The sequence below is a fragment of the Macaca nemestrina genome, chromosome 8, assembly GCF_043159975.1.
Source record: "Macaca nemestrina isolate mMacNem1 chromosome 8, mMacNem.hap1, whole genome shotgun sequence".
In the NCBI taxonomy this organism is placed as follows: domain Eukaryota; kingdom Metazoa; phylum Chordata; class Mammalia; order Primates; family Cercopithecidae; genus Macaca; species Macaca nemestrina.
Genome location: NC_092132.1, coordinates 37,218,194 through 37,232,613, shown reverse-complemented (window position 1 = coordinate 37,232,613; position 14,420 = coordinate 37,218,194). Strand labels below are relative to the sequence as shown.

The window sequence follows — 14,420 nt, the reverse complement described above, 5'->3', positions numbered from 1 at the left end:
TCTTATGGATTGTGCCTTTGGGAGGCCAAGGTGGGAGGACGGCTTGAGGCCAGGAGTTCAAGATCAGTCTGGGCAACATAGTGAGACCCTGTCTCTAGATAATAATGTAATAATAATATATTAGGTGGGTGTGGTGGTGCATGCCTGTAGTCCCAGTACTTTGCAGGCTGAGGCAGGAGGATCACTTGAGCCCAGGAATTTCAGGCTGCAATGAGCTGTGATTGCATCACTGCACTCCAGCCTAGGCAACAAAGTGAGATCCTGTCTCAAAAAAGAGAAATATTTGTCTAACCCAAAGCCCAAGATCTCAAAGGTCTTATCTTATATTGATATTTAGAAGTTTTTTAGTTTTAAGGTTTTACATTAAATATTTGATCCATTTTTAGTGAATTTTTGTATATGGTAAAGAGTATGAATCAGAGTAGGTTTTTTATATATGCATATTCATGTGTTTCAGAAATATTTGTTGAAAACAATTATCCTTTTTCCATTGCATTGCCTTTGGACCTTTGTCAAAAATTTGCCTATGCGTGTGTGGATTTATTTCTGGACTCTCTATTCTGTTCCATTGATCTGTTTTTCTATCTTTATGCCAGTTCTGTACTATCTTGAGTACCATTGTGCCCTGAAATCAGATAGTATTTGTCTTCCAACTTTGTTCTTCTTTAGTTGGTTACCCAGCTATTATGGCAGAGAATAGAAAACATCTCTCAGTTATTCTAGTTGGTCCTGAGTAGATGGAATCAAAAATTCAGTTCAAGATGGCTCTGTGAGGGATGTGGTCACAGGTAATATACGGTGACGTTTTATTACTTGTATCTTGGACTTTGTTGAACATAGACCATGTTTCAATTATTATGGCTGGAACCCCCATTAGTCCAGTTCTTGGTAAATAATAACTACTGTAGACAAGTAAGATATATGACAAGTAAGTGCTAAGTATAACTTTCAGAAGTTACCTTTGTCTTTTGAGTCCCTGATGCATCTAGAAAGAAACTTGAGAGAGTTTTAATGCAAAACCCATTAAAAATTCAATACGATTGAGGACTATTTAGTAACATGAAATGACATGTTTATAAATGAGAAACATAGCTAATCTTCTTATTCAATTCTCTGCAACAATCCTCAGTAGTCTTTGCCATCCTTTCAGCCTCACCATTAGCGTGAGACCATTGTGAGAAGTGATTAAAAAGTGGGTTGTTTCTATGACTTACTGAGTAGGTACTATTAACTCTGGGTCCTTCTTTTCCTTTTTGTGAAACTGACATTGTCAATATACTCTACCTCAGTTGAGTGTGAAAAATATACGAATAGGAAATTCTCTTGGGGCTAGACAGCATTATAACTGAGAGCCTAAACTTTGGATTCAGATGAACTGGCTTTAAATATTGACTCTGCCCTGCAGTAGCTATCTGGCTTTGCTTCTGTTACCAAATATCTCTAAATTTCAGTTTATCACTTGGAAATTGAGGATACTATGGTACATGTTTGTTAGGATTGTTGCAAACATTTAAATTAGATAACGTTTATAAAACACTTGGATCATATGCACCTGTATGCAGGTACTATTATGCACTAGGTCAAGGATTCCCAAACTTGCCTGCACAGTAGCATCACTTGGGGACCTTAAAAAATTTTAAAGACAATTACTTGGGATGAGACACAGAGCTCAATATATTTTGAAACTCTTCAGGAATATTCAACGTGCGCACAACTTGGGAATCATTACCCTAGTTGATTTATATAAATCACCTTAATTTTATAACACTCTATAACTTATAATTTACTTCCATTTTATAGATGAGAAAACTGAGGTTCACACTGAGTGTGTTAAGTAGAGTCATACAGCAAATGGAGCTTAAAGGATTTAAACTCAGGTTGTCTGACCTCAAAATCCCTCCTTTTAACTATTTTGCTATATTTCTTTAAGCAATGTTCTTAGAAATTCAATTTTTAGAAAATGCAATGTATAACAAAAATTGTATTGTAAATACCTGGCCCAGATTTGTGACTAAAGAAATGAGATAATTGGAAACATTTTAATGGCATTTGTGAATGAGTCTATCATAATCCATTAATATAATCTAACAAAATCAGTGAAAATTCATGATCAAGGTTTCAATATTAGTATCCTGGAGTTAACTTTGGTAGATTACACACTGTAGCTTTATATGTGCTTTATTTCTTTTCCAGTCCTTGCAGTAGTCAAACAAAGTCCAAGCCACTAGTCAGAGCTTCTACCCAATGTTTTCCTGAGAATAATTCCCAGATGTGCTGCATGTACAATAGCCAAGATAACCTGATGACTAGTTTTTGGAATACTACTCTGTTTGCTATAAAATGCATTCCTATGGGCATGAAATTTACTCTCTACACACCTAATTTAAGATATAGATGAACCAGCATCACAGCTCTAGTGGGAACACTACGACAGGTTTTGGTATCTAAGTGGCAGATGGCTCTGAACATCACCGTTGACTATTGCTCTTCCAGGCTTATAAACAAGTTACATGAACTGAGCAAAAAATGACACTTCTGCATACATGATGACATAATTATGGGTGTAAACCTAATCTTAGAGAAGAATCCCAAAAGAGCTTATGTCAGTACAAATTGTAAAGACATTGCCATAAGGGTATTTTTTGGATTTCTTTACTTCCATAGCAATTGAAAAGAACTCAATGTTATTTGACAGCAATTCTGTTATTGTGAGAACTTTCTGCTTAAGTAGTAGGCAACTATTCTTCAGTCCTACCTGGCACTTTGAGGCTGAGGACTCTCCAGACTTCATCCACTGAAAGAACAGTGGTTTGTATTTAACGTAACATACTGATGCAAATCGAGAAGTTAATAATACTTTGACATTATGAAAAGTGTTTTCCCACAAGATAGCTCCAAAACCACCAGATGTTATTTTCCAGGAGGCAATAAAATACTCAGCAAGGTTTATTTTTGTTTTAAGATTTTCTTTTTTACAAAGGGGAAACAGTTTATTTTCCTCTTATGTTTATAAAAATATTACCTACTCTTCGTAAAATATCCAAGCCATACAAAAAGGTATAATGAAGAAAAAAAATCACCTGAAATCTCACTATGCAGTGATAACCTCTAGGTATATAGGTTTTCCTCTCTTCATCCTATCCTCCCCCTTCCTATTATCTTTCTATTTATCTACCATATTTGTCTTAAAAAAAAAAAAGTCAATATATACACATGCATGGGGAAAAAACCCTAATGTTAGAGAATGACATGAAACAAAAAGCAAAGTTCCTTTCTCTGTTCTTTTCCATTCCTAAACCGGTCTTCCAGAGGTTAAATATTTGTTTTCTCAGAATTATTTACACAGATGACTCCAAATAACATGATTTTACTGATATTTTCTTGGTTTATCAACTTTGAATATCATTTATTGACTCCCAGCTATAGATAATAAAGATTTAGGCCAGGCGCGGTGGCTCACGCCTGTAATCCCAGCACTTTGGGAGGCCGAGGCGGGCGGATCACGAGGTCAGGAGATCGAGACCATCCTGGCTAACACGGTGAAAACCCGTCTCTACTAAAAAATACAAAACATTAGCCGGGCGTGGTGGCGGGCGCTTGTAGTCCCAGCTACTGGGAGGCTGAGGCAGGAGAATGGCGTGAACCCGGGAGGCGGAGCTTGCAGTGAGCCGAGATCGCGCCACTGCACTCCAGCCTGGGTGACAGAGTGAGACTCCTTCTCAAAAAAAAAAAAAAAAAAGATTTAGTTCACTCATTTACTTCCTATTTCTTTTTCCTTCCTATCAGTTTTAATAATTATATCACTATTTTGATTTCTATTTGTTACTTTCTAGCTTTAAATATTATACTGAAATTGCTACTGATTATTCCATCAACTGTCAAATTTATCTGTACACTTTTCATGTGAGTAAGATGATGTTAACATTAGTATTCAAACTTCCACCTCTCTTGCCCATTTCTCAAGTCTCACTTTTTAGATTTATCATATTTATTTATTTTTCTTCTGCAAGAAGTCTAAAATGAAGAAACCTTCATTAAACCCTTCTCTTCATTACATCCAACCTGTGTAATATAATTCTGCTAAGCCTTGGTAGTGAGTCACATTTTCATTTTCTTAAAAGTACCTTTGGATGAGCAGAAGTTTCTAATTTTGATAAAGTCCATTTTATCATTTTTTTTTCTTTTATGGTTAGTGCTTTTTATATACCAAAGATTACTCCCTATTCCATGATTGCAAAAATAGTCTTTATGCTTCCTTCTAGGCACTTTATAGTTTTCTCTTTTATTTTTAGATTAACAGTCCACTTAAGGCTAATTTTTTTAAAGATAGGGTCTCACTATGTTGCCCAGCTAATCTTGCACTCCCGGACTCAAGCAATCCTGCCAACTGGACGTCCCAAAGGTCTGAGATTACAAGCATGAGCCACTGAGCCTGGCTTATGTAAAATTCTAATACATTGTGATATACAGGTCAGAATATACAGATATCCAGTTGTTCCAGCATCATTTGCTGAAAAGATTTTCTTTCCCTTATTGAATTGCTGATATATTTGTCAATTGGCTGAATATATGGGAAGGTCTATTTCTGGATTTTCTATTCTGTTTAATTCATCTATTGGCCTTTTCTTAAGCAAATAACACACTGTCTTAATTAATGTAGTGTTATAAGTCTTAAAATCAGTTATCCTAAGTCCTCCAACATTTTGCTTTTACTTTTTTCAAGATTTTGACTACCTTAGGTCCTTGCATTTGCATATAACATAACATTCCATGTTAGTTTATTAATTTCCACCAAAAACCCATTCTGAGTTAGAAATACGTCAATCTTACAGATCACTTAGGGGAGAAGAACAGCTTTACAATATTGAGTCTTGCAACCAACCAAGGGCATGACCTATACATATATTTATTTAGGTTTCTTAATTTCTTTTTTTCTGCTTTGTGATTTTGAAAGTGGAGATCTTTTACACCTTTTCTTAAATTTATTCTTATAAATTTTTATATTTTTGACACTATATTATTTTTAAATGTTATTTTCCAATTGTTCATTGAAACAATATAGAAATACTGACTTTGTATCTTACAGCCTTGCCGAATCCACTTACTGGAGCTAATAGATTTTTGGAGACATATAGAATCATGTTGTCAGTGAATAAAATCAGTTTCATTTCTGCTTTTCCAATATTTAGTCTTCATTTACTCATTTCATTATATGTTATATCCATCTTTTCCTGTAGATGTTTTAACATATTTGTCATAGTTATTTTAAAGTCTCTCTCTGCCAATTCTAACACCTATGTCCTTGGTTGGTCACCTTCTATTGAGTATAAGTCACATTTTCCCATTTCATCACGTCTAGTAATTTTTTATTGTTATGCTTTGAGTAATAGGTTGCAGAGACTCTAGATCTTTCTCTGAAAAGTGGTGAGTCTTGTTCTAGCAGGCAGTTAAGTTACAAATAGATTGCTTTTAACTTGGGGAGGTCTGGTTTTTCCTTGTCAAGACAAGTCTATGTTTTAGTCTTGATGCTCTTTTGATGCATGTAGTCTCTATTCCTAATTCAATGGAAAGCCTAACGTGTTTACCAAGTCCTTCTAACGTGGTTAGATTTAAACTTCAAAGTTTATCTTACCTGTGGTAGGCAGCCAAAAATCTCTGCTCAGCTCCTTGAACCCTTCCTAGCGTTATCTTCTGTTAGGCTCCTGAGGTTCTCACTGGCACAATTGCAGTTGAGTTGGCCGTTGATTTCGTTTTTACTGTAGAATCAAAATAACAACAACGGCAAAAAAAAGCTGTAATAAAACGTCTCCCAGCAAAGAAAAGCCCTGGGGCCAATGGCTTCACGGCTGAATTTTGCCAAACATTTAAATAAGAACTAATACCAATCCTACTCAAACTATTCAAAAAAACAGAGAAGGAAAACCTTCCAAGCTCATTCTATGAGGCCAGTATTAGCCTGATACTGAAACCAAAGACATGTCAAAAAAAGAAAACTAAACACCAATACCCTGATGAACATTGATGCAAAAATACTCAACAAAATACTAGCACATTTAATTAAACAACATAGTAAAAAGATCATTCACCATGATCAAGTGGGATTTATCCCAAGGATGCAAGAGTGGTTCAACATATGCGAACCAATGAGATACATCACATCAACAGAATGAAGGACAGAAACCATATGATCATTTCAATTGAAGCTGAAAAAACTTTTGAAAAATTTCAACATTTCTTTATCAAAAAAAGCCTTAAAAAACTGGGTGTAAAAGGAACATACCTTAATATAATAAAAGCCATATATGACATAACAGACATAACAGACCCACAGCTAGTATCATACAGAATGGGAAAAAAACTGAAAGCCTTTCCTCTAAGTTCCGGAATATGACAAGGATGCCCACTTTTGCCACTGTTATTTGACATAGTACTGGAAGTCCTAGCTAGATAAATCAGACAAGAGAAGGAAATAAAATAAAGGGCATCAAATTGGAAAGGAAGACGTCATATTATTCTTTTGCAGAGGATATGATTTTGTATTTGGAAAAACCTAAAGGCTCCACCAAAAAACTATTAGAACTGATAAAAAAATTCATAAAGTTTCAGGATACAAAATCAACATAGAAAAACCAATAGCATTTCTATTATGTATGCCAACAGTGAAAAATCTGAAAAAGAAATCAAGAAAGTGATCCCATTTATCATAGCCACAATAAAATAAAATACCTAAGAATAAACTTAACCAAAGAAAGGAAAGATTTCTACAATGACAACTATAAAATTTTGATGCAAGAAATTAAAGAAGACACTAAAAACATAGAAAGGTATTCCACGTTCATGGATTGGAATAATCAATATTGTGTGGTTAAAATGTTCATACTACCTAAGCCAATCTACAGATTCACTGCAATCCCTATCAAAATACCAATGACATTCTTCACAGAAATAGAAAACAATCCTAAAATTTATATGGACCCACAGAGACCCAGAATAGCCAAAACAATTCTGAGCAAAAACAGCAAAACTCACATTACTGAGCTCAAATTATACTACAGAATTACAGTAACCAAAACTGCATGGTTCTGGCATAAAAATAGATACGTAGAACAATGGAACAGAATAGAGAAACCAAAAACAAATCCATACATCTACCATGAACTCATTTTCAACAAAGGTGCCAAAGACATACATTGGCAAAAGAATAGTCTCCTCAATAAATGGTGCTGGGAAGACTGGACATCCACATACAGAAAATAAAACTAGACTCCTGTCTCTCACCATGTACAAAAATCAAATCAAAATGGATTAAAGACAAATCTATGGCCTCAAAACTGTGAAACTATAAAAGAACACATTGGGGGAAACTCTCTAGGACATTGGTTTGGGCAAATATTTCTTGTGTAATACCCTGCAAGCACAGGCAAGCAAAGCAAAAAATGGACAAATAGGATTCATAAAGTTAGAAGGCTTCTGCACAGCAGGGGAAACAATCAACAAAATAAAGAGAAAACCCAGAAAATGGGAAAAATATTTGCATATTATCCATCTGACAAAGGATTAATAACTGGAATGTATAAGGAGCTCAAACAACTCTACAGTAAAAAATCTAACAATCAGATTTAAAAATGGGCATAGATATGAAGAGACATTTTTAAAAAGAAGACCACAAAGAGGTATTTGAAAAGGTGCTCAACATTGTTGATAATCAGAGAAATGCAATCAAAACTACAGTGAGATATTATCTCATGACCATTAAAATGGCTTATATCCAAAAGAAAGGCAATTAACAAATGCTGGTGAGGATGTGGAGAAAGGGAACCCTCATACACTATTTATGGGAATGTAAATCAGTACCACCACTATGGAGAATAGCTTGGAGGGTCCTCAAAAAACTAAAAATAGATCTATTGTATGATCCAACAATCACACTGCTAGGTGTATACCCAAAAGAAAGGAAATCAATATAGCAAAGAGATATCTGCACACCCAATGTTTATTGCAGCACTATTCACAATAGCCAAGATGTGGAATCTAGGTAAGTGTCCATCAACACATGAAAGGATAAAGAAAAAGTGGTATACATATACAATGGAGTATTATTCAGCCATAAAAAAGAGTGAGATCCTATCATTTGGAACAACATGGATGGAACTGGAGGACATTATGTTAAGTGAAATAAGTGAGGCACAGAAAGACACACTTTGTATGTTCTCACTCATTTGCTGGAGCTAAAAATCAAAACAATCGAACTCATGGAGATAAAGAGTAGAATGAGGGTTGTCACATGCTGAGAAGCATTGTGGGTGTTGGGGAGTGGGGTTGGATAGTAAGTATAAAATATAGTTAGATAGAATGAATAATATCTAGTCTTTGACAGCATAACATGGTGACTTTAGTCGACAATAATTTATTATAAATCTAACAATAACTAAAATAATATAATTGGATGTTTGTAACACAAAGAAATGACAAATCCTTCAGGTGGTGTATACTCCATTTACTCTGATGTGATTATTACACATTGTATGCCATACCAAAATATCTTAAGTAGCCCATAAATATATATACCTACTATGTACCCATAAATTTTTTTTTAAATCAAAATCTTAGGAGTAAATTTAACGAAAGAGGTAAAAGATCTGTTATCTAAAAACTATAAAAATAGAAGATGACACAAATAAAAGATATCTGGTGTTCATGAACTGGAAGAATTAAGATGTCCATACTAACTAATGTGATCTACAGATTCAATGCCACCCTATCAAAATTCCAACATTGTTTTTTACAGAAATAGAAAAAACAATCCTAAAATTCATATGGACCCAAAAAAGACCCTAAATACCCAAAGCAGCCGAGCAAAAAGAACAAAGCTCAAGGTGTCACACTACCTGATTTCAAAGTATATTACAAAGCTATTATCATCTAAACAGCATGGTAATGGCATAAAAACACATACATAGACCAATAAAACAGCATAGAAAGTCCAGAAATAAACCCATGCATTTACAGTCAATTTATTTTTGATAAAGATGTCAAGAACACAGAATAGGAAAAGAACAGTATCTTCAATAAGTAATACTGGGAAAACTGGATCTTTATATGCAGAAGAATTAAATTGAATGCTTAAATTTTATGGATCATGAAGTAAATGTTTTATGTGTGTTTAAATGAAATTCTTTATTTTCATTAATTTGCTTAAAGATTACACATGTATTAGAGTTCTTTATTTTCTTTTCATAGGGAAATAATTTTATTTGCAAGGTAGTCTTAGATTTTTCATTCAAGTATTTATTGCTAGGTAACAAATTACCTAAAACTTAATTGCTTAAAACAAAATATAGTTCATTTGTCCATGGTTCTGTGGATCAGGAAGTCAGGGATTGGCTAGGTAGCTTTTCTTCTTCATGAGGTGTCTTGGTGTCATGAGGGTGCTGGAATGGCTGGAGGTCTAACATAGTCTCACACATATGGTGCAAGATTTGCTGATTCCTGACTGGGAACTCAGCACTCAGCTGTAGCTGTCATCAGAGACCTTGATTTTTCCCCACAGAATTCTCTCCATGTGGCTGTCTGGGCTTCCTCAAAGCATAGTGACTGAATTCACTGAAGGTGCATTATAAGCAGTAAAAATAGAAGATGTATAACTTTTAAGGCCCAGCTTCAGAAGTCACAAAGCATAACATTTGCCATTGATCAAAATAGGTACTAAGACTAGTGCAAATTCACTGGCAGAGGAACTAGGCAAAGCCCTCATGACTAATCACCTCTTAAAACTCCCACTCCCAATACCATTACTGTGGCAATTAAATTTTAACATCAGTTTTGGTGAGGACATTCAAACCATAGCAGTCATATTCCAAAAGAGCATGTCAAATGGTTATGTGTTATGATATATATACCCATTTATATATATAAATTAGAAGGCTGTGCAGAAGTCTTCTAACTTTATGGATTCCATTTGTCCATTTTTGCTTTGCTTGCCTGTGCTTGTAGGGTATTACACGAGAAACATATATATGTGTGTGTGTGTTTGTGTGTGTGTGTATCTATATATATATAAACCTATATGTATATACAGGTTTTCATCTATAGCTCCTGGATCCTAACCCCCATAGCCCTTGTTACAGTCATTTTTTAATACTGTTGGGTGTGTTAGACTTCAGGGACAGGCCTATGACCTTCTCCTGCCTGCCATTCACCTGCCCCAAGGCAGGACTCTACTCTTGCCCTGCCTTTCTGATCGTGAGTCTTAAGGCCCTCCTCAGAGGATCCTGCCCTATACCCTGGGGGAAGGAATGCTGATGTCATGAAGTTCCATAAAAACCCAAGAAAACTGGGTTCAGAGAGCTTCAGGACAGCTGATCATGTGGGGGTTCCTGGAGAGTAGTGGGCCCAGGGAGGGCATGGAGCTCTATGTCCCTTCCCCATTCCTCACCCTACACATCTCTTCATCTGTATCCCTTGTAGTATCCTTTATAATAAACCAGCAAATGTAAGTATGTGTTTCCCTGAGTTCTGTGAGCCATCCTAGCAAATTAATCGAACCCAAAGAGGGGGTCATGGGAACCCCAACTTGAAGCCAGTGGGTCTATTGGGGGAACTGGCCTCCGATATTTCAACATAGGTTCTTTTCTATTTTCCCTATGTGTCAGCTGCTCTGAGAAATAAAGGGAAAGAGTACAAAAGAGAGAAATTTTAAAGCTGGTTGTCTGGGGGAGACATCACATGTCGGCAGGTTCTGTAATTCCCCTGAGCCATAAAACCAGCAAGATTTTATTAGCAATTTTCAAAAGGGAGGAAGTGTATGAATAGGGTTTGGGTCAAGAGATCACACACTTCAAGGGTAACAAAATATCACAATGCAAATGGGGAGGGCAAGGTCACAAGGCCAGGGTGAAACTAATATTACTAATGAGGTTCCCAGTCCCGCTGTGCAGGCATTGTTACTGATAAACATCAGGAAGAAGGGTTTGAGAGCAGACAACTGGTCTGACTAAAATTTACTAGGCAGGAATTTCCTAATCCTAATAAGCCTGGGGGTGCTGCAGGAGACTAGGGCGTGTTTCATCCCTGTCTACAACTGTATAAGGTAGGCACTCCCAGAGTGGCCATTTTAGAGGCCTCCCCGGGAATTCATTCTTTTCCCAGGGCTGTTACTTATTAATATTCCTTACTGGGGAAAGAATTCAGCGATATTTCTCTTACCCGTTTTTGGCAATAAGAGAAATATGGCTCTGTCCTGCCTGGCTCCCTTGTTATCTCCCTTGTTCCCTGAACATCACTGTTATCCTGTTCTTTTTTCAAGGTGCCCAGATTTCATATTGTTCAAACACACATGCTTTACTAACAATTTGTGCAGTTAATGCAATCATCATAGGGTCCTGAGGCGACACACATCCTCAGTTTATGAAGATGACGGGATTAAGAGATTAAAGACAGGCATAGGAAATTATAAGAGTATTGATTGGGGAAGTGATAAATGTCAATGAAATCTTCACAATTTATATTCTTTTGTCACGGCTTCAGAAGTTCCTCCGTTTGGGGTCCCTGGCTTCCCGCAACAGGTCAGAAGTTCCAGAAGCTCAGACTTGAGATTGGTGTCTGAAGGGAGCAGGTGCAGTCTTGTGAACTGAGACCCTGGCCTGTGGAACCTGACACTCTCTCCAGGTAAACAGTGTCAGAATTGAATTGGAGGACATCTAGCTAGTGTCTGCTGCTTGGTGTTGGGAGGAGAAACCCACACACATATTTGATCATGGCAGTCTTCTGTATTGATTGTTGTGGTTGGTGTGAGAGTGGAGGAAAGATGCGGCTTGAGAGTTTTTCCCAATATAATGGGTGCTATTGTAACGCTCTTTGGAAACACAGTCCACTCATGCTATCTAATGCTCTTCCTAGTTTACTAAAAACTTTTTATTTTGAGAAATCTCAAAATATATAATACTAGAGAAAACAGTATAATGTACATCATGTATGTGGTCTGTGTTTTCTTAGGTTCTTTATCTATTTAGCATACATTTATCACAGGACAAACTTTTTTTTTTAAATTTTTTATTTGAGATGGAGTCTTGCTCTGTTGCCCAGGCTGGAGTGCACTGGTGTGATCTTGGCTCATTGCAACCTCCACCTCCCAGGTTCAAGCGATTTTCCTGCCTCAGCCTCCCAAATAGCTGAGACTACAGGCATGTACCACCACACCCAGCTAATTTTTGTACTTATTAGAGACAGGGTTTCATCATATTGGTCAGGCTGATCTCAAACTCCTGACCTCAAGTGATCCACCTGCTTCAGCCTCCCAAACTGCTGGGATTACAGGCATGAGCCACTGCGCCCAGCACAGACCAACTTTCTTATCTATATTTTCTTTCCTGTGTTCTCGATGCTCTGGCATTTGGGGGCCTTACATACCTGGGGAGAGACTGCCTTTCCCAAGACTTGTTAATTCTTTATTTTTTTCTTTTTTTTTGAGATGGAGTTTCACTCTTGTTGCCCAGGCTGGAGTGCAATGGCATGATCTCGGCTCACTGCAACCTCCGCCACCTGAGTTCAAGCAATTCTCCTGACTCAGCCTCCTAAGTAGCTGGGATTACAGGCATGCGCCACCACACTCTGCTAATTTTGTATTTTTAGTAGAGATGGGGTTTCTCCACGTTGGTCAGGCTGGTCACAAACTCCCGACCTCAGGTGATCCGCCTGCCTTGGCCTCCCAAAGGGCTGGGATTACAGGCATGAGCCACCACTCCCAGCCGAGACCTGTTAATACTTAAAGGTCATAAACAACTTACTTGGGAGCATGACTCTTATATGCAAACCAACCATCTCTTTATTTCTCATGCATTAAGCCAATATTTCCCCTGCTCAAAATCATCCCAAGGCCAGGTACCAGTCAACTAGAGACCATCTCTATAGCTCGGAGCCCACCAGAATTATTCAAACTGGCCAGTCTTAAGCTGTTTACTCTGCTATACTTTGCCTTTTCCATGGAAACCCCAAATAAAGGCTCTGGGCTAGATTTTTCTCTTGCTCCTGTCTTCTGCCTCCTGACCACACTGGTGCTTCCCCTATGGCCCTGTGTGGCATAACATGCCCCCTCCTTTCAGAAAATTAAGTAATAAAAATCTTTCCATGGCTTTAGCCTTTTTGTGCCAGCACTTAGTCACCTCCATAAATTAAAATCCCTTGGGTACAAATGAGACAGTATATATTACACAGTTTCAACAATCTAGCAGTTAGCAACTCATAGCCAATTTTGTTTCATTTAAATACCCACATTCTTTTCTACCCCTCCCCTAAAATATTTAGAAGTTAATTCTGAGTCTCATATAATTTTATCTGCAAATATTTCAGTGTGTGTGTGTGTTTATATATGAATGTATGTATCTATGCATATTTTTCTTCAAATATCTCAATATCATTATCTCAGCAAATAATTTTTAAACATCAGAAATATTCTTACAAATATTTTCAATTGTCTCATAAATGTAATTTTAAAAAATTGTTTTTTAAAATTAGGTCCAGGCTGGGCATGATGGTTCATGCCTATAATCCCAGCACTTTGAAAGGCCAAGGTGAGGCAGGACGATTGCGTGAGCCCAAAAATTAAAGGCTACAAAACCACCTTTGCAAAATTATGACTGAGACAGTGAAAGAGATCTAACTTAATTGACTCCATCTTGCTTCTAACCTCCAGGCTGTCCTTGTTCATTCCTGGGTGTAGGCCGAACTAACTTTGGGAAAAATTTAGTTTATAGTGTAAAACAAAGACATTCCTTTCACAAAGCAGACCTCCTACTTGCTTGGGGATTAGATTGCCTTTGTAGGACTAACATTAGCCACAAGATTAGAAATTATGGTTTGGGAGTTATGCAGCTGGAAGCTACAAGATCCTGACCCTCCTTAAACTGCTCCTAAGATCAGTGCTTGAGATCTTTTGCAGATCCTGTACTTGATGGATCAGCTGGCACCACCCCGATCAATCAACTTGCTCATCTGACCTTGTGGCCCCCCCACCCAGGAACTGACTCAGCACAAGAAGACAGTTTTGACTCACTATGATTTCATCTCTGACCAATCAGCACTCCAAGCTCACTGGCTTCTCCCCCACCCACCAAGTTGTCCTTAAAAACTCTGCTCCCCAAATGCTCGGGGAGACTGATTTGAGTAATAATAAAACTGATCTCCCACACAGCCAGCAATACATGAATTACTCTTTCTCTGTTGCAATTCCCCCGTCTTGAGAAATTGACTCTGTCTGGGTAGTGGGCAAGATGAACCCATTCGGTGATTAGAGCTACAGTAAGCTGTGATTATACTACTGCACTCCAGCTTGGGCGATGGAACAAGACCCTTTCTCAAGAAAGAGAAAAGAAAAGAAAAGAAAAGAAAAGAAAAGAAAAGAAAAGAAAGGAAAGGAAAGAAAG

The 14,420-nt window shown here is 37.2% G+C and overlaps 1 long non-coding RNA gene across 1 annotated transcript in view; it reads right to left on the bottom strand.

Annotated features, from left to right (window-relative positions):
* Nucleotides 1-14,420, bottom strand: part of LOC139355786 (uncharacterized) — a 168,933-nt gene that overhangs the window by 17,826 nt on the left and 136,687 nt on the right. The window contains exon 2 of the long non-coding RNA XR_011606830.1: nucleotides 5,633-5,756. This is a non-coding gene — a long non-coding RNA (uncharacterized lncRNA). The remainder of the gene's footprint in view (nucleotides 1-5,632; nucleotides 5,757-14,420) is intronic.